This window comes from Petromyzon marinus, chromosome 62, assembly GCF_048934315.1.
Source record: "Petromyzon marinus isolate PM22_M1 ecotype Great Lakes invasive population chromosome 62, UKy_Petmar_22M1.pri1.0, whole genome shotgun sequence".
Taxonomy (NCBI): domain Eukaryota; kingdom Metazoa; phylum Chordata; class Hyperoartia; order Petromyzontiformes; family Petromyzontidae; genus Petromyzon; species Petromyzon marinus.
In genome coordinates this window covers 7,901,377-7,929,369 of record NC_133728.1, presented here as the reverse complement: position 1 = coordinate 7,929,369, position 27,993 = coordinate 7,901,377, and the positions used below count along the sequence as shown (strand labels likewise).

General features: G+C 49.4%; 1 protein-coding gene and 1 long non-coding RNA gene across 3 annotated transcripts in view; both read right to left on the bottom strand.

Annotated features, from left to right (window-relative positions):
* Positions 1-27,993, bottom strand: part of LOC116955861 (limbic system-associated membrane protein-like) — a 768,583-nt gene that overhangs the window by 267,892 nt on the left and 472,698 nt on the right. The window lies entirely within an intron of this gene.
* LOC142906266 (uncharacterized) lies at positions 21,910-26,500 on the bottom strand. The gene is made up of 3 exons (XR_012930113.1): positions 23,523-26,500; positions 22,023-23,482; positions 21,910-21,968 (listed from the first exon to the last, which is right to left on the bottom strand). It is a non-coding gene; the product is annotated as an uncharacterized LOC142906266 (long non-coding RNA).

Below are 27,993 nucleotides of genomic sequence, written 5' to 3'. Positions count from 1 at the left end.
ACACAGTCACACACACACAGAAACACACACAGTGACACACACAGAGACACACACGGAGACACACACACAGAGACAAACACAGTGACACACACAGTGACACACAGTGACACACACAGAGACACACACAGTGAAACACACAGAGAGACACACAGTGACACACACAGTGACACACACAGAGACACACACACAGTGACACACACAGTGACACACACAGAGACACACACAGTGACACACACAGAGACACACACAGTGACACACACAGAGACACACACAGAGACACACACAGTGACACACAGTGACACACACAGAGACACACACAGAGAGACACACAGTGACACACACAGAGACACACACAGAGAGACACACAGTGACACACACAGAGACACACACAGAGACACACACAGTGACACACACAGTGACACACACAGAGACACACAGAGAGACACACAGAGAGACACACAGTGACACACACAGTGACACACACAGTGACACACACAGAGACACGCACACAGTGACACACACAGTGACACACACAGAGACACACACAGAGACACACACACAGAGGCACACACAGTGACACACACAGTGACACACACAGAGACACACACAGAGACACACACAGTGACACACACAGAGAGACACACAGTGACACACACAGTGACACACACAGAGACACACACACAGTGACACACACAGTGACACACACAGAGACACACACAGAGACACACACACAGAGGCACACACAGTGACACACACAGAGAGACACACACAGAGAGACACACAGTGACACACACAGAGACACACACAGTGACACACACAGAGAGACACACAGTGACACACACAGTGACACACACACAGTGACACACACAGAGACACACACAGAGGCACACACAGTGACACACACAGAGAGACACACACAGAGAGACACACAGTGACACACAGAGAGACACACACAGAGACACACACAGTGACACACACAGAGACACACACAGTGACACACACAGAGAGACACACAGAGACACACACACAGAGGCACACACAGTGACACACACAGTGACACACACAGAGACACACACAGAGACACACACACAGAGGCACACGCAGTGACACACACAGTGACACACAGAGACACACACAGTGACACACACACACACAGTGACACACACAGAGACACACACAGCGATTATGATGATGCGAGAGATACACGCAAACTCCAAATCTACAGCAGCAGGCGTCGTCAGGGTCGGGATCGAACCCACGACCTCCTGTATACCAGGCGAGGTAGTCAACATCTCCACGAGGGGAGAGAGAGAGAGAGACACCGAGTGTGTCCACGAGGTGTCGGCGAATGGCATTGTTAATGTTTCGCTTCGAGTGGAATCAACGGATGGTTAGACAGCGTGCGATGGAGGGAAATTCATTTTTTTATACCTTCGCGCGATTAAATTGAACTAAATTATTAGCGTGAAATTAAGATTCGCTCGTGGAAGTTAAATAAACGAAGGCTTCAAACGAGTAACATCAGAACGACGCACTCTGGACCGCTCGCTTTAATGAAGTCGTGGTGCGATTTGAAGTAAAAAAAATTGTTATCGCGTGTGTGTGTATGTATGTGTGTGTGCATGTGTGTGTATGTGTGTGATGTGTGGTGTGTGTGTATGTGTGTGTATGTGCGTGTGTGTATGTATGTGTGTGTATGTGTGTGCGTGTATGTATGTGTATGTGTGTATGTGTGTGTGTATGTGTGTGTATGTGTGTGTATGTGTGTGTGTGTGCGTGTGTGTATGTGTGTATGTGTGTGTGTGTATGTGTGTGTATGTGTGTGTATATGTGTGTGTGTATGTGTGTATGTGTGTATGTATGTATGTGTGTATGTATGTGTGTATGTGTGTGTATGTACATGTGTGTATGTGTGTGTGCGTGTGTGTATGTGTGTGTATGTGTGTGTATGTGCGTGTGTGTATGTGTGTGCGTGTGTGTGTGTATGTGTGTGTATGTGCGTGTGTGTATGTGTGTGTGTGTGCGTGTGTGTGTGCGTGTGTGTGTGTGCGTGTGTGTGTTTGTGCATGTGTGTGTGTGCGTGCGTATGTGTGCGTGTGTGTGTATGCACATGTGTGTGTGCGTGTTTGTGTGCATGTGTGTGTATGTACATGTGTGTGTGTGCGCGTGTATGTGTGCGTGTGTGTGCGTATGTGTGTATGTGCATGTGTGCGTGTGTGTGTGTGCGTGTGTGCGTGTGAGTGTGTGTATGTACATGTGTGTGTGTGCTAGTGTGTGTGCGAGTGTGTGCGTGTGTGTATGTGTGTGTGCGTGTGTATGTGTGTGTGCGTGTGTGTGCGTGTGAGTGTGTGTGTGTGTGCATGTGTGTATGTGTGTGCATGTGTGTGAGCGTGTGTGTGCGTGTGTGTGTGCATGCGTGTATGTGTGTGCATGTGTGTGTGTGCGTGTGTGCGTGTGCGTGTGTGCGTGTGTGTATGTGTGTGCGTGTGTGCGTGTGAGTGTGTGTGCATGTGTGTATGTGTTTGCATGTGTGTGCGAGCGTATGTGAGTGTGTGTGCGTGTGTGTGTGTGCATGTGTGTGTGTGCGTATGTGTGTGCGTATGTGTGTGCGTTTGAGTGTGTGCGTGCATGTGTGTGTACGTGCGTGTGTGATCGTGTGTGAGTGTATGTGAGCGTGTGTGTGTGCGTGTGTGTGTGTACGTGTGTTTACGTGTGTGTATGTGTGTGTGTATGTGTGTGTGTGTACGTGTGTGTGTGTATGCGTGTCTGTACGCGTGTGTGTGTGTGTGTACGTGTGTGTGTGTAGGTGTGTGTGTGTATAGCGGTTAACGCTACGCTGCGCTACGAACCTTGCGGCCCGGGTTCGATTCCCGCTCACGACCAACATCAGTGACGATTATCTGAACCGGTCCTGGGCCTCCCCTAGGTCGACTCAGCCTCAAATGAGTACTTGGTGCGGTGTGTTAGTAAACATCGCCACTGGAGAGACAAAGGCGGCCGGGCGTGGTGCTGGCCACCCACCCCCTGCTCGCTAACAGCACTTGCCCCTACAGTCTGCTAAGGCTACAAGGGTTATCTTTGTCTTTGTCTGCACCATAGCGAGGCATTGAATGACACACCGAGCCCATCACCATGGCAACGACCATCGCCATAGCAAACCATTATCGCGACCATGGCCGCGGTAAAACCAGCAACCGTCGCCAAGGCATTCACGGTCGCCGTGGCAACGGCCATCGCCATGGCAACCACCATCGCCATGGCAACCCCCATCGCAACCGCGTCCCATCCACTTGTCCTCGACACGAATAGAAAACTTAAATTCATGTTCTACAACGAGGCGCTTGGTACCACTCATCAGCTGTTAAGGCCACTGGGCCGGTGGTGGAAATTCCACGGTCCTATGGCAGGGGACCGGGTGTATCCATAGAACAACCGCCGATGACTCCCAACCCTCCAGCCGGCGAACAAAAAGTGGCGATCAGCTTCGTCGGCCTCGCAGGCTGGGATGGAGGCATGGAGGTCGGGAGGGAGTGGTGGATGGAGTCAGGGATGGAGGCGGGGAGGAGGGATTGATGGATGGACGGAGGGAGTGATGGATGGAATCAGGGATGGAGGCAGGGAGGAGGGATTGATGGATGGACGGAGGGAGTGATGGATGGAGTCAGGGATGGAGGCAGGGAGGAGGGATTGATGGATGGACGGAGGGAGTGATGGATGGATTCAGGGATGGAGGCGGGGAGGAGGGATTGATGGATGGACGGAGGGAGTGATGGATGGAGTCAGGGATGGAGGCGGGGAGGAGGGATTGATGGATGGACGGAGGGAGTGGTGGATGGAGTCAGGGATGGAGGCAGAGAGGAGGGATTGATGGATGGACGGAGGGAGTGGTGGATGGAGTCAGGGATGGAGGCAGGGAGGAGGGATTGATGGATGGACGGAGGGAGTGGTGGATGGAGTCAGGGATGGAGGCAGGGAGGAGGGATTGATGGATGGACGGAGGGAGTGATGGGTGGATGGAGTCAGGGATGGAGGCAGGGAGGAGGGATTGATGGATGGACGGAGGGAGTGATGGGTGGATGGAGTCATCGATGGATGGATGGAGGCAGGGAGGGATGCAGGAATGGAGTGAAGGAATGACGGAAGGATGGAGGGGAGGGAAGGAGGGGATGGAGGGAGGGAGCGGGTGGTCGTGGTGGTGGTGGGGGTGGTCGTAGTGATGGTGAGGATGGTGGTGGTGGTGAGGATGGTGGTGGTGGGGGTGGTAACGATCCAGTCACCTGACGGGATTGCGGCAGTCAGGTTCTGCTATGGTCCCGCGGATCCGTCAGATGGGACCTGGTGGCTAGGAGATGTTAACTACCTCGCCTGGTGTACAGGAGGTCGTGGGTTCGATCCCGAACCTGACGATGCCTGCTGCTGCTGCTGTATATTTGGAGTTTGCGGTGTCTCTCCCCCACCTCTCTCTCCCAGTGGTCGCGTGGATTTTTCTCTGTTGTAACCCTCCGGGTTCTTTTTTGTTCCCTGTCCAAATTCAGAATCAACATCACCACGAGTTCAGAGTAATTTTTTTTTCATATCTGCCGCTCTACATTTACACCCGATGACGATGATAACACATTCTCCTGCGGAAGGGTGCTGGTAGGAACGTCGGGTTGGCTCGGTTAATGGGCAGTGTCAACAACAACAACGGAGGCACCACCACCACCACGTGGTGTGTTCAGCACCACGTGGTGTGTTCCACAACAATATGCCCGACTGTGAGGGCGTGCACAAGCCGGCGTGAGTAGGTGAAACGTTGAGTTTTATAAGGGGGGCACCACGGGGTGACCAGCCCCTCCCCACCCAGCCCCTCCCCACCCAGCCCCTCCCCACCCAGCCCCTCCCCACCCAGCCCCTCCCCACCCAGCCCCACCCACTCCCATTTGTGGATGCACGACGGACGGACGGACACAACAATAATCCCCCGTGGGCTGTTGCTGGTGTAGTAACCAGGAGGTTCCTACACAGTATGAAGCCACTTGGTTGAGCTGTAGCGCGCACTTAGCTGGTTTAAAAAAAAAAACAGCTGTGTTCGTTTTGATTTCATTGCTCTCCGCATTTGCGATGGACATTGTGTTTCGAGGCTTTGGCTGTTGCTGCTATTAATGTCCACGCGATGCCGACGACGAAATCATCCACTTAGTCGACCTATCATTAGGTGGTAATACATACATCGATATGAGTTTTGGCAAATCCCCGGCTTAAACGGATCTCAATTTTACGAGCCCCTTGCAGCAGACGTCAAGGGGTCGGGATCGATGCACCACGACCTCCTGTATACCGGGAGAGGTAATTGACATCTCCAACCCAAGCGGAACGTCCTTGCCTCTCCCTCTCTAATTTAATTTGGAGTCCCCTCCCAAGGGGTCTTCCGTTCATCGTCTCGAGGTCTGCTCTCCACCACTTCCACACACACACACACTAAATCAATACCATATCCGTGCATGTAGCTGTGTGTTGAACTTCTTTCACACCGTACGTGGTCAACCGTGGCTAATCGTAGGTGCGGGGGAAAGTAAACAAACTAGATACAATAACAACAACAAGAAGCAGTTCTGAATAAATGTGTTTTAAATTTAGTATAGTGGTGTAGTATATAGTGTAGCTTATAGCAGTGCAGTGTATAGTAGTGAAGTGAATAGTGTAGTGTATAGTGTAGTGTATAGTGTAGTGTATAGCGTAGTGTATAGTAGTGTAGTGTATAGTGTAGTGTATAGTGACGTGTAAGTCGTGTATAGTGTAGTGTAGAGCAGTATATAGTGCAGTGTATAGTGTAGCGTATAGTATAGTGTATAGTGTAATGTATAGTAGTGTAGTGTATAGTAGTGTTTAGTGTAGTGTATAGTGTAATGTATAGTGTAGTGTATAGTGTAGTGTAGAGCAGTGTAGTGTGTAGTCGTGTATAGTGTAGTGTATAGTGACGTGTATAGTAGTGTATAGTGTAGTGTATAGTGTAGTGTGTCGTGTATAGTGTAGTGTATAGTAGCGTATAGTGTAGTGTATAGTGTAGTGTATAGTAGTGTAGTGTATACTAGTGTATAGTAGTGTATAGTAGTGTATAGAGTAGTGTATAGTAGTGTATAGTGCAGTGTATAGTAGTGTATAGTGTAGTGTATGGTGCAGTGTATAGTGTATATTAGTGTATAGTGTAGTGTATAGTAGTGTATAGTGTAGTGTATAGTAGTGTATAGTGTAGTGTATAGTAGTGTATAGTGTAGTGTATGGTGCAGTGTATAGTGTATATTAGTGTATAGTGTAGTGTATAGTGTAGTGTATAGTAATGTATAGTGTAGTGTATAGTGTATTGTATAGTGTATGTATGTTGAACGTCTTACGAATAGCCCCTGCGCTGGATAACACGAGTTGGATCCCTACCCCCATTTGGCATCGCGTGGCGGGCCGGTTTAACTTCTCGCGCTGTACATGGTCAACATTCCAGTGGTTCATCTTAGATCTTTAATTTTGTTTACAACATCTAATTCTGAACAACAACAACAACAAACGTTTCCTTCGCCGGCAAGAATACAAGACCTTAGTTAAGATTTTGAATTAAAGCTTTCGTGATTGCAGGAATTCATCATTTTCTTTGGGTCTTTCTGTAAAGTCACGTAGATAGGTTTGAAGGAAAATAACAAAATAAGTAATATTTTAAACAAAATAAACTTGTAAAAAACACGCTTTAATGAAATGTACCGTACAAGTAATGGAAGAACTCCACAACTCCAGGAAGTGGCCCCGAAGCTTGCCATGACGTAAGGGAACATGGACAATTACAGCCAACGTCAGTTGAGCGTGGACAATTACACCCAAGCCGAAACATAATATATACAAAATAATGTAAAAAAATATATTTTTTCATTTTATTTTTAATGATATAACCTGGTATTGTCATCGGTATGACACAAGTATACCAAGTTTGCAGTCGATACCACATTGGGAAGTGGGTTAAAATTGAGTTACAAGATTTGAGGATACAACAACAACAGACAGAGTGAGTTAATAAAAAGCGTGTAAAAAATACCTATCGAGTGCAAGGCAAGAGATCGTCATCAGGAGGATGGCGATCGCTTGTGTCACGATCAGGAGGGTGGTGATCGCTTGTGTCGCGATCAGGAGGATGGCGATCGCTTGTGTTGTGATCAGGAGTATGGCGATGGCTTGTGTCGCGATCAGGAGGATGGCGATCGCTTGTGTTGCAATCAGGAGTATGGCGATGGCTTGTGTTGTAATCAGGAGTATGGCGATGGCTTGTGTTGTAATCAGGAGTATGGTGATGGCTTGTGTTGCAATCAGGAGTATGGTGATGGCTTGTTTTGTAATCAGGAGTATGGTGATGGATTGTGTTGTAATCAGGAGTATGGTGATGGCTTGTGTTGTAATCAGGAGTATGGTGATGGCTTGTGTTGTAATCAGGAGTATGGTGATGGCTTGTGTTGTAATCAGGAGTATGGTGATGGCTTGTGTTGCAATCAGGAGTATGGTGATGGCTTGTGTCGCGATCAGTAGGATGGCGATGGCTTGTGTTACGATCAGGAGTATGGCGATGGCTTGTGTTGCGATCGAAACGTCGTAGTTTTTTCGTAGTTTTTTTGCTATTTTCCTTGAACCTACTCCTTGAACCTATCTACGTAGTGTATTCGTAGTTTTTTTGTTTGTTATTTTCCTTGAACCTATCTACGTGACGTGGGTAAAAATGAAATAATAGACCGCGACGTTTCGACCGCAACACAAGCAATCGCCATCAGGTGGGACAATCACGGCAAGAACTAAGCCTGCTTCTACTACTTCGGCAGTTGTTCCTTGCCGTGATTGTCACCACGTGATGGCGATTGCTTGTGTTGCGGTCGAAACGTCGTGATATATTATTTCATTTCTACCCACGTGACTTTACCGAAAGAACCAAATAATTATTTGCTATGATGTAAAAAAAAAAAACTAAAAATCTAAAATTGACACGGCATCATGCATCGTGGTGAAACATGCAAAACACACACACACACACGTGTTCCGATAATAATGGATACTAATGTTATGCATTGTGTATTTTAAACTGAGTTGGCCTACAGCAGAACGAGAGGCTTCTGTATGGCCTCGTCTCCGTGCCCGTGTTAGACCACAGAACAAACGCTACGGAGGCGAACTTTAAAATGCACACGAACTTGCTCTGATAATAATACTGAAACGAATAGGTTTTGACTTGAAACTTTCGTGACTGCAGGAGATGATATTCTTGGTTCTGTCGGTAAAGTCACGTAGATATAAATAATAATAAAGTTAATATAAAAAAATATATTTTAAATAAAAATAATTAATTGAAAATACTTTCATTATTTTCAATGTATTATTTTTATTTTTTATTTTTTTTATTTACCGAAATAACCAATAATATTAGACTAATAGTATGCATTGTATTATTGGTTCTTTCGGTAAAGTCACGTAGAAGAGAAACAATAAAATAATACAAATATAAAACAATACAATTCTCACGACGTTTTGACTGCAACACAAGCAATCATCATCAGGTGTGAAACCCACAGCAATAAAATTTGAAAAAAAGTGGCGGTTTTTTTAACGTTAGCACCACGGAGAGCGATTTTGACAGTTAACGTTAAAAAAAATGCCACTTTTTTAACGTTAAAAAAACCGCCACTTTTTTCAAATTTTCTTGCTGTGGTTTTCACACCTGATGATGATTGCTTCTGGTGTTGCGGCCGAAACGTCGTGAGAATTTGGACAAAGTCCCATCGGTGAGCTCCTCCGGCAGGCAAGGCTGCGTTGGAAGGGTCATGTAGCCCGCATGCCCAGCCGCCGCATGCCTAAACAGCTTTTGTTCGGCCGGATCGAGGGGGGCTAAACTCGCACAGCACGGACTAGAGAAGAGATCGGAGTGATGTGGTACAGGAGGACGTGGAGCTGAGTGGACTTGCCGATGACCGGTACCAGCGGTGTCAAGATCGGCCTCTGTGGAGGAGGAGGCTCGTGAAGGACGCTGCTGCTGGGCAGTTGGAGGCAGTCGCCCTCTAACAGCCACAAAGGGCGGAGGAGCGACGCTCACAACAACGAGCGGAGCGCCGGGCGGCTAAATTAACAGCGAATCGGCACAGTAGGGGGTCACAGGTGGTGGTGACGGCGGTGATGATTGTGTTTCCCTGCCGTGTAATTTCACAGTGGAGTTGAAACCTCCAAGCTTTGCTCGCGAGATACATATATAAAAAAAAACATATACATTTTATAAATACGTGATATATTTATTTATATATTTTCCCGTACACGTTGTTTCCATTCATATCTCTCCGGCAGCGTTCTGCGCTGGGTGCACTTTGATGGATGGGCGGCAGCGCGTGCCGATGCAGAGCGAAGTGAGGGCTAGCTCGGTCGAGGGGTTTTATTAAAATCACGCGCACACACACACACATACACACACACATACACACATACACACACACATACAGATACACACATACACACACATACACACACACACATACAGATACACATACACACATACACACACACACACAGATACACACACACACATACAGATACACACATACACACACACATACAGATACACACACACACAGATACACATACACACACCGATACACACACACATACACATACAGATACACACATACACACACACATACACACACATACAGAACACACATACACACACAGATACACACATACATACACACACACAGATACACACATACAGATACACACATACACACACACAGATACAGATACACATACACACATACACACACACACACAGATACACACACACACATACAGATACACACATACACACACACATACAGATACACACACACACAGATACACATACACACACAGATACACACACATACACATACAGATACACACATACACACACATACACACAGACATACACACACACAACAACAACCGCCATTCGCCACTAAGTGGCGGTGACGTCACCACGACGCTTGTGAATCGACATCACGCGTTTAGGGCGTTTTTCGACGGTTTTACTTCAATTGATGCCTGTGTCGTGGTGAAATCCTGCTATCTACATTAAGTCAACTTCCCGGTGCCCAATCAATTCCAAATTTTGCAACACGTGCTCAGATCCGGAGACAATTATGTATTAAAAATCTGCATCAAATCATCAATTAATTGCCTCCTTTCAAGCAATTACAATTGTTTTTTTTAATGGACGGATTATTAATTATATATATGTGGGTGAGGTCAAAAACGCCGCGGTCCCTAAACTCTGGAATCGCCTCGTCCGCTTCCTGATGTCCAATCGAGTTATTTACTTTTGAGTAGCACTTTAAAATAAAACCGTTGTTTAAAAAAAAATAACGTTTTTTAAGGAGTTTACTATTTCGACTTAAAGCTTTCGTTACTGCAGCAATTCATATTCTTTTTGTCTTTCGGTAAAGTCACGTAGATAGGTTCAAAGAAAATAACAAAAAAATACTTTAATTTTTTTTAATTTGAATCTATCTACGTGACTTTACCGAAAGACCCAAAGAATACAACTCTTTTTTTTACCTTTCATAGTTTTCAATAAAACAAATTAAGACCACGAGCCGCTGCAAGCGACTCCCCTCCCTCCCCCATATCCCCTATAACGCCGCTTGAGACTAGGCTCTAAAAAAAGCTGTCTCTGGTGTGGGCCAATCAGTTACAAAGACAATGCATCATCATCATACACCACCATGTTCACCGCAAGTATGTGTGTGGTTAATGCAGTGACGTGATTCCTTGCAAAATCCTCCTGTTTGTTTGTGTTAACATGTCAACACATCTGTCGTGTCGCCAGCAAGGGTAACAACACCAATTTGTTATATTTTGATACTGGCAAAGGAGTTCCCATGACGTAGCTGCTCAACCTCCGAGCCGTCAATGTCCTGATAGTGGCATTGTCCTTGTGCCGTTCGTCTGTTTGGCATTGTTCCTTCTGGTCTAACACTTGACTAGGATCTAGAGGAAGCTGTCTCTGGTGTGGGCCAATCAGTTTCAAAGAGGATGCATCAAGCTGGATTCGAAGCCACGTAGAAGGGAAATAATAATAAAATAATAAAAATCAAACGTAATAAAATAAAATTGTCACGACGTTTCGGCCACAACGCAAGCAGCCGTCCTCAGGTGAAGGAACAGAGCTGTCGGGCAGACAGCGCTCCAGTGAACACCGCTAAGCTTGGCAGCGTCTTTTAAGCTGGGTGGGAGCGGCCTTGACAAAGGAGTTTACATATCAACAGAAGGATTTAGCATTGAAGTAGCTACGTTAATGTGAGAGATTAGCAGGGTGCTAAGGTGAGAAATTAGCATGTAACTGGGAGATTAAACATCATGTTAATGTGAGGAATTGGCATGTAACTGGTCACGGAAGTAGCTATGTTAAAGTGAGAATTTACACATATATTGCGTTGTGGCCGAAACGTCGTGAGAATTTTATTTTATAACGTTTTATTTTTTATCATTTCATTATTTCCCTTCCACGTGACTTTACTGAAAGACTCAAGAAGACGAATCCCTGCAGTCACGAAAGCTTTTAATCGAAATTTAGATTTCTAAGCGTTCGCGACTGCAGGAATCACTCTGTGGCTCTTTCGGTAAAGTCACGTGGAAAAACAAAATCATAATAATATAATACGACGTTTCGCTCGCAACACAAGCAACCATCATCAGGTAGGAATGAATGATGAAACACGGACACGGAAACATCACAGGCAAACACACATGCAGAAAGAGAGAGAGACAAACACACACATCATATACTACTAGAGCATATTTTTTTTGGTTGCATGTTCACCACGAGCATATGTGATTAATGCAGACACGATTCCTTGCGAAAGGTTTCAGTTTGGTGTTTTAACACCTTAACGCAACTGTTTTCATTGTCAGAAAGAGTAAAACCTCTTGTTATATTTTGATACTGTTGAGCGAGGTCCCATGAGAGAGAGAGATATAAACCCGGGATGAGGAATGGAGAGTGTCCCGAGGAGCCAACGGGACTCGCACGAGGCATAGCGATAACGAAAAGTAGCACTATGCCAACACACACACACACCTACCTACCCACCTGCCACTCACCACCCCACACCACCCACCCACCTATGCCCCATCATCCCACCTGCACCTCACCCACCCCACCCACCTACCGGCCTTCTTACCCCACCCACCCACCTACCCACCACCTACCCCCCCACGCGCACCCTACCCATCTACCACCCACCTACCTACCCACCTACCTACCCACCCACCTACCCACCTACCTACCCCATTCACCTAAACCCACCTACCCCACCCACCACTCAACCCACCTACCACCGCCCATCCCACCTACCCACCCACTCCACCTATCCACCCACTTACCTATCCTCCACCCACCCACATACCCACCAACCACCCACCCTACCAACCTACCCACAAATTACACACCCCAGTTCCCCACCCACCCCACCTATCCACCCACCTACCTATCCCTCACCCACCCACCTACCCACCACCTACCCTCCACCCAACAACCTACCCACCAACCACCCACTCCACCTATCCACCCACAAACCTATCGCCCCACCTACCCAGCTACCCAGCAACCACCCCACCGACCTAACCACCTCCGCCTCTCGCTCCACTCCCCCAGCCCCAGCTCCCCCTTCTTTCAAATGCATTTAATGGATCCATTCAAAAAGGAAGCGCTCCCAGACATGGGTTTTAAAACATCAAATTAATGTGGACGCGAAAGCCGAGCAGAGAGGGTTGTCTAGCCTAGGGCACATGGGGGGGTGGGGGGTGGTGGCAGGGGTGGAGGAGGACAAATTGATTGACATAAACGCTCTTGGCAGGACATGTAAAAAGTTGTGCCCCGTGTGTGGATAAATAGATCTGTACTCGAGTCGCCTGTTTGGATAGAGACCCATGTATGTAGACGGTACGGGACCCACACGAAGACCCACAGACTCACCCAGAGACACGGAGCCTCACGGAGAGACCCATAGACTCAAACGTAGACCCATATATTGAGGACGATCAAATATTAACACGGACCCATAGACTCTCCTATAGACCCGTAGACTCACACAGAGAGTCCACACGTGATGATGATGATGAGAGAGACACGCAAACTCCAAATCTCCATCAGTAGGCATTGTCAGGATTGGGATCGAACTCACGGCCACCTGTGTACCAGGCGAGGTAGTTAACATCTCCTAGCCACCGTGTTGATGATGATGATGAGAGAGACACGCAAACTCCAAATATACAGCAGCAGACATTGTCAGGGTTGCGATCGAACGCACGACCTCCTGTATACCAGGCGAGGTAGTTAACATCTCCTAGCCACAGTGATGATGATGATGAGAGAGAGACACGCAAACTCCAAATATACAGCAGCAGGCGTCAGGGTTGGTATTGAACCAACCACCTCCTGTATACCAGGCGAGGTAGTTAACATCTCATAGCCACAGTGATGATGATGATGAGAGAGAGACACGCAAACTCCAAATCTCCATCAGCAGGCTTCGTCAGGGTTGGGATCGAACCCACGACCTCCTGTTACCAGGTGAGGTAGTTAACATCTCCTAGCCACGACGGCGCCCCTTAGCCCAGCGGTTCTTCATCAGCAAGGCGACCGTGGGCCCCGTTGGTGACCTTTAGAGCGGCCCTCTGACGTGAGGTCTCCAACGACAACATACAAACGGTGAACCAACACCTCACCCATTTCGATTTAAAGCTTTCGTGACTGCAGGGATTCATATTCTTGGTTCTTTCGGTAAAGTCACCACGTAGAAGGGAAACAATCAAGTAATAAAAATATAAAACAATACAATTGTATTTTTTATATTTTTATTAATTTGTTGTTTCCCTTCCACGTGGCTTTACCGAAAGAACGAAGACTATACCTCACCCATTATCATCATCATCATCATCGTCGTCGTTGGCGGTGGTGGTGCTGTCACAACACCCGCCTATGTTTTTTTTTTAAACGGTGTGGCGGGCAAACTCTCACACTCACACACTGGCGATGTCTCATCGGCGAAAGTGATGATGATGAGAGAGAGAGAGAGAGACACGCAAACTCAAAATAAACAGCAGCAGGCGTCAGGGTCGGGATTGAACCCACCACCTCCTGTAGACCAGGCGAGGTAGTTAACATCTCCTAGCCACCGTGGTGATGATGATGAGAGAGAGAGACGCAAACTCCAAATAAACAGCAGCAGGCGTCAGGGTCGGGATTGAACCAACCACCTCCTGTATACCAGGCGAGGTAGTTAACATCTCCTAGCCACCGTGATGATGATGAGAGAGAGAGAGAGATATGCAAACTCCAAATCGGGATCTAACCCACGACCTCCTGCACACCAGGCGAGGTAGTTAACATCTCCAAGCCACCTTGATAATGATGATGAGAGAGAGACACACACAAACTCCAAATCTCCATCAGCAGGCGTCTTCAGGGTTGGGATCGAACCCACGACCTCCTGCACACCAGGCGAGGTAGTTAACATCTCCAAGCCACCTTGATAATGATGATGAGAGAGAGAGACACGCAAACTCCAAATCTCCATCAGCAGGCGTCGTCAGGGTTGGGATCGAACCCATGACCTCCTGTATACCAGGCGAGGTAGTTAACATCTCCTAGCCACGACGGCGCCCCTTAGCCCAGCGGTTCTTCATCACTGGCGATGTCTCATCGGCGAAAGTGGGGCCCACCCCGTCCTCTGGGAGTGAGTGAAGATCACCGGCTCTGGCTAGGCCACCATCACATCCGGCCAGCGGCCAGGCGAGATTGAAGGCAGTGCGAGCGGTTACGGCGATTCCCATCCGTACGGGGATCGAGCGTTGCCCCCTCCCACCACCCTCGCCACTCACGCGATGCGTCGTTCTCTCGGGCTACTCCCAGCTGCCACGGCCGTCTGGAACGCGCTCGTTCCCTCCCCGATGTTGGGAAGCCACCGAGAGCTGCAATTGCACCTTGGCATCTCGCGTTGAATACGACATCGCTGCTGAACGGTACGGCGGGCAAAACTCTCACTCTTACACTCACACACTGGTGATGTCTCATCGGTGAAAGTGGGGCGCACCCCCATTCTCTGGGAGCGAGTGAAGATCACCGGCTCTAACCAGGTCACAATCTCATCCGGCTCGTAGCCAAGCGATATTGAAGAGCACTGCGCTGAGAGGTAATTCGGCTGTGTCGTGCATTCATCTCCCTCGCTCGCTCTCTCTCTCTCCTCTCCCCTATCTCTCTCTTTTTTAAACCATCAGAGGAAACGAGAAGATGCTCGGTGTAGTCGGCACTTTGCTTCGTTCATCATTTCGGTTTTTTTTTGTTCAATGCTTTGCTTTATGTGCTCCCCGCCTCCAACCCCGGTTTAAAGATGTCACGCTCTGGATCTTCTTCTTTGCCCTTCCCTCTCTCTCTACCCCCTCTCTCTCTACCCCCGATCTCTACCCCCGATCTCTCTACCCCCTCTCCCTCTCTCTCTACCCCCTCTCTCTCTACCCCCTCTCTCTCTACCCCCTCTCTCTCTACCCCCTCTCTCTCTACCCCCTCTCTCTCTACCCCCTCTCTCTCTACCCCTATCTCTACCCCCTCTCTCTACCCCCCTCTCTCTACCCCCTCTCTCTACCCCCTATCTTTATACCCTCTCTCTATCCCCCTCTCTCTCTACCCCCTCTCTCTCTACCCCCTATCTCTATAGTCTATACCCTCTCTCTATCCCCCTCTCTCTCTCTACCCTCTCTCTCTCTACCCCCTCTCTCTCTACCCCCTCTCTCTCTACCCCCTCTCTCTCTACCCCCTCTCTCTCTACCCCCTCTCTCTCTACCCCTATCTCTACCCCCTCTCTCTACCCCCCTCTCTCTCTCTACCTCCTCTCTCTACCCCTCTCTCTCTACCCCCTCTCTCTCTCTCTACCCCCTCTCTCTCTACCCCCTCTCTCTCTCTACCTCCTTTCTCTCTACCTCCTCTCTCTCTACCCCCTCTCTCTCTCTACCCCTCTCTCTCTACCCCCTCTCTCTCTACCCCCTCTCTCTCTACCCCTCTCTCTACCCCCTCTCTCTCTCTACCCCCTCTCTCTCTACTCTATGTCTATGTTTATGTTTTTTTTTTAACTACGACAAGTGCTGCATCTGCACCCAGTCCTCTTCGTAGTCCTACGACCTCCGACGGATAGCTCAGATCTGCATGCAGAGCTCTCTCTGTCTCTTTCTGTCTCTCTGTCTCTGTCTCTCTGTCTCTCTCTCTCTCTGTCTCTCTCTCTGTCTCTCTCTCTGTCTCTCTCTCTCTGTCTCTCTCTGTCTCTCTCTCTCTGTCTCTGCCTCTCTCTCTCCGTCTCTCTCTCTGTCTCTCTCTCTCTGTGTGTCTCTCTCTGTCTCTCTCTTTGTCTCTCTCTCTGTCTTTCTGTCTCTCTCTCTGTCTCTCTCTGCCTCTCTCTCTCCGTCTCTCTCTCTGTCTCTCTCTCTGTGTCTCTCTCTGTCTCTCTCTTTGTCTCTCTCTGTCTCTCTCTCTGTCTTTCTGTCTCTCTCTCTGTCTCTCTCTGTCTCTCTCTCTTTGTCTCTCTCTGTCTCTCTCTGTCTCTCTCTCTCTGCCTCTCTCTCTCTCTGCCTCTCTCTCTGTCTTTCTCTGTCTCTCTCTCTGTCTTTCTGTCTCTCTCTCTGTCTCTCTCTCTCTCTCTGTGTCTCTCTCTCTCTCTGTCTCTCTCTCTGTCTCTCTCTCTGCCTCTCTCTGTCTCTCTCTCTGTCTCTCTCTCTCTCTGCCTCTCTCTCTCTCTGCCCCTCTCTGTCTCTCTCTCTGTCTCTCTCTCTTTGACTCTCTCTGTCTCTCTCTCTCTCTGCCTCTCTCTGTCTCTCTCTGTCTCTCTCTCTCTCTACCTCTCTCTCTGTCTCTCTCTCTCTGCCTCTCTCTGTCTCTCTCTGTCTCTCTCTGTCTCTATCTGTCTCTCTCTCTGCCTCTCTCTGTCTCTCTCTGCCTCTCTCTGTCTCTCTCTGTCTCTCTCTGTCTCTATCTGTCTCTCTCTCTGCCTCTCTCTGTCTCCCTCTGTCTCTCTTTGACTTACTGCTTCTTATCCATTACGCAGCCCCGCATATCCCCAGCAACTCTCTCCGCCCCTCTCTCCATCCCTCTCTTTCTCTCTGGCTCGCTCTCTCGCTACTGTTCCGTTATGCAGCCCAGCATCTCCCACTCCCCAGCCCTCTCACACACACACTTGCTTTGCATATATCTAGCTAACCCTTTCTCACCCGAACCACCACCACCACCACAACAACAACAATCACCTCCTGTTCCAACGCCTGCTCCCTATACTCGCCCGTGTGTGCACGGTCTCTCCATCGCTCTCTCTCACTCTGTCCGTTCCACTCTCTCACTCACTCTCTCTCCCACTCCCCTTTTCACTCTCTCTTTGCTCTCCCACTCTCTCTCTCTCTTACTCTCCCCCTTCCACTCTCTCTGCTCCCCCACTCTCTCTCTCTCACTCTCTCTATTTCTCTCTCCCACTCTCTCTCTCTGCTCTCTCACTCTCTCTCTTACTCTCCCCCTTACACTCTCTCTCTCACTCTCCCCTTTTCACTCTATCTCTGCTCTCCCACTCTCTCTCCCACTCTCCCCCTTCCACTCTCTCTCTGCTCTCCCACTCTCTTTCTCACTCTCCCCCTTCCACTCTCTCTCTGCTCTCCCAGCTCTCTCTATGTCTCTCTCCCCCTTCCACTCTCTATGCTCTCCCACTCTCTCTCTCCCACTCTCCCCCTTCCACTCTCTCTCTCTCTCTGTTTACTCTCCCACTGTTTCTCACTCCCTGTTCCTCTTCCCCTAACAACAACCACCGCCACCACCACTTTGTGTGTACGCTCTCTCAATAGCTCTCTCCCACAATATCTCCTTGTCTCCCACTCTCTCTCTCCCTGTCTCCCACTCTCTCCCACTCTCTCCCACGCTTTCTCTCTCTCCCTCCCACTCTCTCCCACTCTCCCTGCCTCCCACTTTCTCTCCCTCCCACTCTCTCCCACGCTCTATCTCCCTGTCTCCCACTCTCTCCCACTCTCTCCCACTCTCTCTCTCCCTGTCTCCCACTCTCTCCCGCTCTCTCCCGCTCTCTCTCTCTCTCTCCCCCACTCTCTCCCACTCTCCCTGCCTCCCACGATCTCTCCCTCCCACTCTCTCCCACTCTCCCTGTCTCCCACTCTCTCCCGCTCTCTCCCACTCTCTCTCCCTACCACTCTCTCCCACGCTCTCTTTCTGTCTCCCACCGGACACAAAATGGAGAGACCATTTCTCTCCCCTCATTGTGGCCACCCCCCCCCCCCCAGTGTAAACAAATGTACAAAGTCTCCCGTAGCCAAACGCTGCGGTGACCTCCGGTGGAGGTTGGCACACTGCACGTTGCCATCGGCCGTGTGGCTCGGCCGAATCTCGCCAGGGGTAACAGACTTGGTGCATTTCCTGCGGTGCCAGGGAGGATCTGCCCCACCGGTACTTACACTGCCAGCGGCTCAAACTCAATGTTCCGTCTTTTGGGGGACATCTTCAGGATACTGGGGGGTGCCCTTCTACAACAGCAGCTTGGTACATGGGGTGGTGGTGCCTTACCTGGCTAACAAGCGCCATGACCTCGCCAACTTCGCCTGTGCTCAGGCGAAGTTGGCGGTGTACAGAACGAGAAAAAAAGATTCTGGAAGGTGACACTGACGGCTGCTTTGTGCTGCTTCCAGTGTTCAGGGGAGCCTGTTTAAGGCACGCCACGTACCACACACACGTGTCGGTGATGTGCAGCGCGTCTTCCTCGAACGCTGGGGAGCCGGACAAGCCCCTCTCTGTAACCAGCGTGGACGGCACCACCCCACGTGTTCACCTTCTGAAGCGCTCAGCTCGTCACCGTTGCCTGCGCGATGACCACCACCACCACCACAACCACCACCATCACCACAACCACCACCACCACCACCACCACAACCACCACAACCACCACAACCACCACAAACACCACCACCACGTGGCTTTTATTTCGTGTCGTGCGCGGTGCTTTTTAGCGCCACAGCGCGTGGATTTGTAGCGTTAATTTTCATTTGTGTTGCTGGTGACTTTGTGTATTTGTGTTGCTGGTGACTTTGTGTATCTGTGTTGCTGGTGACTTTGTGTGTTTGTGTTGCTGGTGACTTTGTGTGTTTGTGTTGCTGGTGACTTTGTGTATTTGTGTAGCTGGTGACATTGTGTGTTTGTGTTGCTGGTGACTTTGTGTGTTTGTGTTGTTGGTGACTTAGTGTATTTGTGTCGCTGATGACTTTGTGTATTTGTGTTGCTGGTGACTTTGTGTATTTGTGTTGCTGGTGACTTTGTGTGTTTGTGTTGCTGGTGACTTTGTGTGTTTGTGTTGCTGGTGACTTTGTGTGTTTGTGTTGCTGGTGACTTTGTGTGTTTGTGTTGCTGGTGACTTTGTGTATTTGTGTAGCTGGTGACATTGTGTGTTTGTGTTGCTGGTGACTTTGTGTGTTTGTGTTGCTGGTGACTTAGTGTATTTGTGTCGCTGATGACTTTGTGTATTTGTGTTGCTGGTGACTTTGTGTATTTGTGTTGCTGGTGACTTTGTGTGTTTGTGTTGCTGGTGACTTTGCGTGTTGTTTGTGTTGCTGGTGACTTTGTGTGTTGTTTGTGTTGCTGGTGACTTTGTGTGTTTGTGTTGCTGGTGACTTTGTGTGTTTGTGTTGCTGGTGACTTTGTGTGTGTTTGTGTTGCTGGTGACTTTGTGTGTTGTTTGTGTTGCTGGTGACTTTGTGTGTTTGTGTTGCTGGTGACTTTGTGTATTTGTCTTGCTGGTGACTTTGTGTATTTGTGTTGCTGGTGACTTTGTGTGTTTGTGTTGCTGGTGACTTTGTGTGTTTGTGTTGCTGGTGACTTTGTGTGTTGTTTGTGTTGCTGGTGACTTTGTGTGTTTGTGTTGCTGGTGATTTTGTGTGTTGTTTGTGTTGCTGGTGACTTTGTGTGTTTGTGTTGCTGGTGACTTTGTGTGTTTGTGTTGCTGGTGACCTTGTGTATTTGTGTTGCTGGTGACTTCGTGTGTTTCAGATCGGTATCGCCTCCAGTGCTTTTGCTGCTGGCGGCAATAAAAGTTGATTAAAAATGGAAAAAAGTTTCCCTGTCTCTCACTCTCCCCATCCCACCCCCTCCCAGTCTCTCACCCTCTCTCCCTCTCTCTCTCTTGCTCTACCACTCAAACCGCCTTGCTCCTAGGCCATCTCAACACGGCACGCACACGGGGAGCGCGAGAGAGTTCCAGAGAGAGAGAGAGCGCGCGAAGGAGGGAGGAGTAGGATGTGGAGACATGATGGGGACGAGGGGGCTCGTCGTTGTTGTCGTTGTTGTTTTCAGGCGGCGACGCCACCTCGGCGGCCGGGAACGTTCCAGACGGACCGATGAATTTGGATGCGCAAAGACAAAGGTCCCCCGCGTAGCCTCGACAGACTTTCGTGGGAGGTTTGTGTTGGATGGGACGGGCCAAGTGGCGATCGCGAGGAGCACGTGACCAGCCAGCAAAGCCACGGACCGGCCAACGTCGTCTAGCCACTGGCGATGCTTCTCTTTAAAGCGAAGGCAAAGGTACCCAGGTGTAGCCTCGACAGCGCCGAGGGGCAAGTGCGGTTAGCGAGCATCAGCCTACGAAGCCCCCCTCAACTGCGGCACCACCACGCCCGGCCTCCGCCTTTGTCTCCCCCCCCCCCCCCCCCCCCCAGCGCTGACGCGTGGTTTTTGTGTTGTCTAAAACGCGTGCCGCTGATGTTTAAGGCCGAGTAGACCTAGGGGTGGGGTGGGGATTGTGGGAGGGGGGGGGGGGGTCCCTAACCACTGCGCCACCGCTCCCCACGTGTGGACAAAGCACTGCGATTGAAGCTCCATGCCAACAGCACCCACCCAGCTCCCCCTCCCCCATCTCCCTTCTATCCCCCCCATCTCTCTCCATCCCCCCCATCTCCCTTCTATCTCCCCCCATCTCCCCCCATCCCCCCCTATCTCCCCCATCTCCCCCCCATCTCCCCTCATCCCCCCCATCTCTCTCCATCTCCTCCCATCCCCCCCTATCTCCCCCTATCTCCCCCCATCTCCCTTCTAGCTCCCCCATCTCCCCCGATCCCCCCCTATCTCCCCATCTCCCCCCCATCTCCCCTCATCCCCCCCCATCTCTCTCCATCTCCCCCATCCCACCCATCTCCCTTCTATCTCCCCCCCATCTCCCCATCCCCCCTATCTCCCCCCTATCTCCCCCCATCCCCCCCCTATCTCCCCCCATCTCCCCCCATCCCCCCCCTATCTCCCACCCATCTCCCCCCTACCTCCCTTCTAGCTCCCCCCATCTCCCCCATCTCCCCCCATCTCCGCCCATCCCCCCCTATCTCCCCCCCATCTCCCCCCATCCCCCCATCTCCCTTCTAGCTCCCCCCATCTCCCCCATCTCCCCCCCTCCCCCCCCCCACCTCCCCCCAATCCCCCCATCCCCCCCCATCTCCCCGTCACTTCCAATTAATCCGCTATGTTTCCCGCACAATCGCTAAGCTCTATCCGCTCTCTCTCTCTCTCTCGCCCCAGTCTTTTATTCCCTAGCTACGACCTTCTGTATATTATTTTATATTCATGAACAATTATAGAAGAATTTATATACGTGTAATTATTTTTATTTATATATTTGTATATATTTATAGCAGGGCTCCTCGAGGCAGATAGCCACGCCGTGATAGAGGTAGCGACACTCTCATCTCACTCCCTCTCATCTCACTCACTCACCTACCTCTCATCTCACTCACTCACCAACCTCTCACTCTCATCTCACTCTCCTACCTCTCATCACACTCTCTCATCTCACTCACTCTCATCTCACTCTCCCTACCTCTCATCTCACTCACACTCATCTCACTCCCTCTCATCTCACTCACTCTCCTACCTCTCATCTCACTCACTCACTCACCTCCTACCTCTCATCTCACCACCTCCCTACCTCTCATCTCACTCACTCTCATCTCACTCTCCTACCTCTCATCTCACTCTCATCTCACTCTCTCTCATCTCACTCTCTCTCATCTCACTCACTACCTCCTCATCTCACTCACTCACCTACCTCTCACTCTCATCTCACTCTCCTACCTCTCACTCTCATCTCACTCTCTCACTCACTCATCTCACTCTCATCTCACTCACTCTCCTACCTCTCACTCTCATCTCACTCTCATCTCACTCACTCTCATCTCACTTCCTACCTCTCATCTCACTCACTCTCATCTCACTCTCCTACCTCTCATCTCACTCACTCACTCTCCTACCTCTCACTCTCATCTCACTCTCATCTCACTCACTCTCATCTCACTCTCCTACCTCTCATCTCACTCACTCTCATCTCACTCTCCTACCTCCCATCTCACTCTCATCTCACTCACTCTCATCTCACTCTCCTACCTCTCTCTCACTCACTCTCCTACCTCTCACTCTCATCTCACTCACCTACCTCTCATCTCACTCTCCTACCTCTCATCTCCCTCACTCACCTACCTCTCTCTCACTCACTCTCCTACCTCTCATCTCACTCACTCCCATCTCACTCTCCTACCTCTCATCTCACTCACTCTCATCTCACTCTCCTACCTCTCATCTCACTCACTCTCATCTCACTCTCCTACCTCTCATCTCACTCACTCACTCTCCTACCTCTCACTCTCATCTCACTCTCATCTCACTCACTCTCATCTCACTCTCCTACCTCTCATCTCACTCACTCTCATCTCACTCTCCTACCTCCCATCTCACTCTCATCTCACTCACTCTCATCTCACTCTCCTACCTCTCTCTCACTCACTCTCCTACCTCTCACTCTCATCTCACTCACCTACCTCTCATCTCACTCTCCTACCTCTCATCTCCCTCACTCACCTACCTCTCTCTCACTCACTCTCCTACCTCTCATCTCACTCACTCCCATCTCACTCTCCTACCTCTCATCTCACTCACTCTCATCTCACTCTCCTACCTCTCATCTCACTCACTCTCATCTCACTCTCCTACCTCTCATCTCACTCTCATCTCACTCACTCACCTAGCTCACCTACCTCTCACTCTCATCTCACTCTCCTACCTCTCATCTCACTCACTTACTCACCTACCTCTCACTCTCATCTCACTCACTCTCATCTCACTCACCTATCCCTCACTCTCATCTCACTCTACTACCTCTCATCTCACTCACTCACCTACCTCTCACTCTCATCTCACTCTCCTACCTCCCATCTCACTCACTCTCATCTCACTCACCTACCCCTCACTCTCATCTCACGCTCCTACCTCTCATCTCACTCACTCACTCACCTACCTCTCATCTCACTCACTCTCATCTCACTCTCCTACCTCTCATCTCACTCACTCACTCACCTACCTCTCATCTCACTCACTCTCATCTCACTCTCCTACCTCTCATCTCACTCTCCTACCTCTCATCTCACTCTCCTACCTCTCATCTCACTCACTCACTCACCTACCTCTCATCTCACTCACTCACTCTCCTACCTCTCATCTCACTCACTCTCATCTCACTCACTCTCATCTCACTCTCCTACCTCTCATCTCACTCACTCACTCACCTACCTCTCATCTTACTCACTCTCCTGCCTCTCATCTCACTCACTCTGCTACCTCTCATCTCACTCCCCTCCAACGCTCTCTCCTGCCTTTCCCCTCTCTCATCTCACTCTGGCCTCCGCAGTGGACAATCAGATCTCGAGAACACGTTCGAGTGAAATTCAGCCAATCACAGCTGCTCTGCATCTGATGAACGTGACGGACGCAAGGAAAGCCGATGAACGAGTTCATACGAGAAGAGGCGATCAGACGAAGGCCATTTGCCCCGAGAGGTTCTCGAGGAAAAAATCCGCTCTTCCTTCTCCGTTCTGATTTTGCTTCTGTAAAAATTTTAAAAAAAGATCAACACAGCCTCAGCGGGGGGGGGGAGCTTAGATGAGTTTAACGTCACCTGCTCTCTACAAAAGGACACCACGTGATTGATATCACTAGAGCGTGTCGGACGATCGAGCCTCAATGGCTCTGTCACCCCCCCCCAACCACGCGTCTCGTGGGTTTGTAGTTTGCAAGATTAATAAATACAGGACGCATCAATCCCTCTCCACATCGGACGTGGTGGGGGGGGCGGGGTGACGCGTTTTCCGTTTTCTGCTCTGCCAGTAATTACAGCCAAACATCTGCCTCGAACACAAACTCGGATGCAAGCTCACGTAACGTAGTCCCACTAACAACCTTCCCGTCCATCCCCTCCATCCCCACCATAGACTCAACACTGCCCATAGACTCAACACTGCACCATAGACTCAACACTGCACCATAGACTCAATACTGCCCATAGACTCAACACTGCACCATAGACTCAACACTGCCCATAGACTCAACACTGCACCATAGACTCAATACTGCCCATAGACTCAACACTGCACCATAGACTCAATACTGCCCATAGACTCAACACTGCCCATAGACTCAACACTGCACCATAGACTCAACACTGCACCATAGACTCAACACTGCACCATAGACTCAACACTGCACCATAGACTCAACACTGCACCATAGACTCATCACTGCCCATAAACTCAACACTGCACCATAGACTCAACACTGCACCATAGACTCAACAATGCACCATAGACTCAGCACTGCACCATAGACTCAACACAACCCATAGACTCAACACTGCCCATAGACTCAGCACTGCCCCATAGACTCAACACTGCCCATTGACTCAACACTGCACCATAGACTCAAAACTGTCCATAGACTCAACACAACCCATAGACTCAACACTGCCCATAGACTCAACACTGCCCCTGTACATGAAGCAGTCTCCCCCTCCTTAGTGATTTAAATTATGACGTCACCTTGCTGCTGCTCTGTTTAAGACCGGGAGCAAGTGGAGAGGGCTTCACTATTCTGGCAAAATTGCCCCGATGATGATGGGGATGTAATTACCAGCGAAACGTCGTACTACTAAAAAAAAAAATCGTAAATGTTGTGCATTTACTCTTCAACACACCGGTGGGCTAAAGCAGTGAATTATTTATTTGTCTTTTGTCAACGTGACACTTTATTAATTTTTTTACTGATTGCCCGTTTCGGGTTGGTTGAGGGTCGCGGCACATTTGAAGAACAACGCGATCTAACCCAAAACATAAAAATAAACCTTTATTATGAATAGATTGGCAATCTGTGCGATGACTGAAATTGTCATCACGGCACTTGCTTGAACATTGGGGAAGCGTCCCTGAAATCTCGCCACCCTTTCTTCAGGAGGCTATTTAAAAAAAAAATTAAACTGAACTCAACTAGTTTCATGCGTTAGCAGGCAAGGCACCGCTAAGCTGTCCAGTTGCATGTGGAGGGGAAGAAACTCAGAGGAGCCGGACAAAAAAATCCACACGACCACGGTGAGAGAGAGAGAGAGACAGGCAAACTCCAAATATACAGCAGCAGGCGTCGTCAGGGTCGGGATCGAACCCACGACCTCCTGTACACCAGGCGAGGTAGTTAACATCTCCTAGCCACCGTGGTGATGATGATGAGAGAGAGACACGCAAACTCCAAATATACAGCAGCAGGCATCGTCAGGGTCGGGATCGAACCCACGGACCTCCTGTACACCAGTCGAGGTAGTTAACATCTCCTAGCCACCGTGATGATGATGAGAGAGAGAGAGACACGCAAACTCCAAATATACAGCAGCAGGCATCGTCAGGGTCGGGATCGAACCCACGACATCCTGCATACCAGGCGAGGTAGTTAACATTTCCTAGCCACCGTGATGATGATGAGAGAGAGAGAGACACGCAAACTCCAAATATACAGCAGCAGGCGTCAGGGTCAGGATCGAACCCACGACCTCCTGTAAACCAGGCAACATAATTCGGAGTGATTCAATAAAAATGTTGTTCAGTTGTTTTGTCTTTAGTGTGGTGTCCTTCCCCCACACCTCCAATTAGCACGGTTGGCTACACACGTTCAACCAAAGTAAACTACACTATACACTACACTATACACTATACACTACACTACTCTAAACTATACTTAACACTACACTACTCTACACTACACTATACACTACACTACTATACTACTCTACACTACACTATACACTACACTATACACTACACTATACACTACACTACTACACACTACACTATACACTACACTACTATACACTACACTACTATACACTACACTATACACTACAATACACTACACTATACACTACACTGCTACACTCTACACTACAATACACTACACTATACACTGCACTGCTACACACGACACCACAATACAGCTAACGCCTCTATCCTACATTGAGAACAAATTTTTTTCATCACTTTGGTGTACCAGTCTCTCCGCACCGCGACTTTAAATCCCCACGCGACGTTCCGTGCACCCACCCCCCCCCCCCCCCCCACAGGCACCGACTCAACGAGCTGCCCAAGTGGGGAGCAGTCGGAGGCGTCGGCGGGGTTGGCGTGAATACAAATCACAGCACACACACACAGCATACACACACAGCATACACACACAGCATACACACACAGCATACACATAGCACACACACTCCCCTACACACACACAGCACACACACACAGCATACACACAGCATACACACACAGCATACACATAGCAAACACACACAGCATACACATAGCACACACACAGCATACACATAGCACACACACTCCCCTACACACACAGCACACACACACAGTATACACACAGCATACACACAGCATACACACAGCATACACACAGCATACACACACAGCATACACATAGCACACACACTCCCCTACACACACAGCACACACACACAGCATACACACAGCATACACACAGCATACACACAGCATACACACAGCATACACACACAGCATACACATAGCACACACACTCCCCTACACACACACAGCACACACACAGCATACACACAGCATACACACAGCATACACACACAGCATACACACAGCATACACACACAGCATACACATAGCACACACACTCCCCTACACACACACAGCACACACACACACAGCATACACACAGCATACACACACAGCATACACATAGCACACACACTCCCCTACACACACACAGCACACACACACAGCATACACACAGCACACACACAGCATACACACACAGCACACACACACAGCATACACACAGCATACACACACAGCATACACATAGCACACACACTCCCCTACACAGATACAGCACACACACACAGCATACACACAGCACACACACAGCATACACACACAGCACACACACAGCATACACACAGCATACACACACAGCATACACACAGCATACACACAGCACACACACAGCATACACACAGCACACACACAGCACACACACAGTACACACAGCATACACACAGCACACACACAGCATACACACAGCATACACAGCATACACACAGCATACACACAGCATACACACAGCATACACACAGCACACACACACAGCACACAGCATACACACACAGCATACACACAGCATACACACAGCACACACACAGCATACACACAGCACACACACAGCATACACACACAGCATACACACAGCATACACACAGCACACACACAGCATACACACAGCATACACACCGCACACAAACAGCATACACACAGCACACACACAGCATACACACACAGTACACACAGCACACACACAGCATACACACACAGCATACACACAGCATACACACACAGCATACACACAGCACACACACAGCATACACACAGCATACACACCGCACACACACAGCATACACACAGCACACACACAGCATACACACACAGTACACACAGCACACACACAGCACACACAGCACACACACAGCATACACACAGCATACACAGCACACACACTGC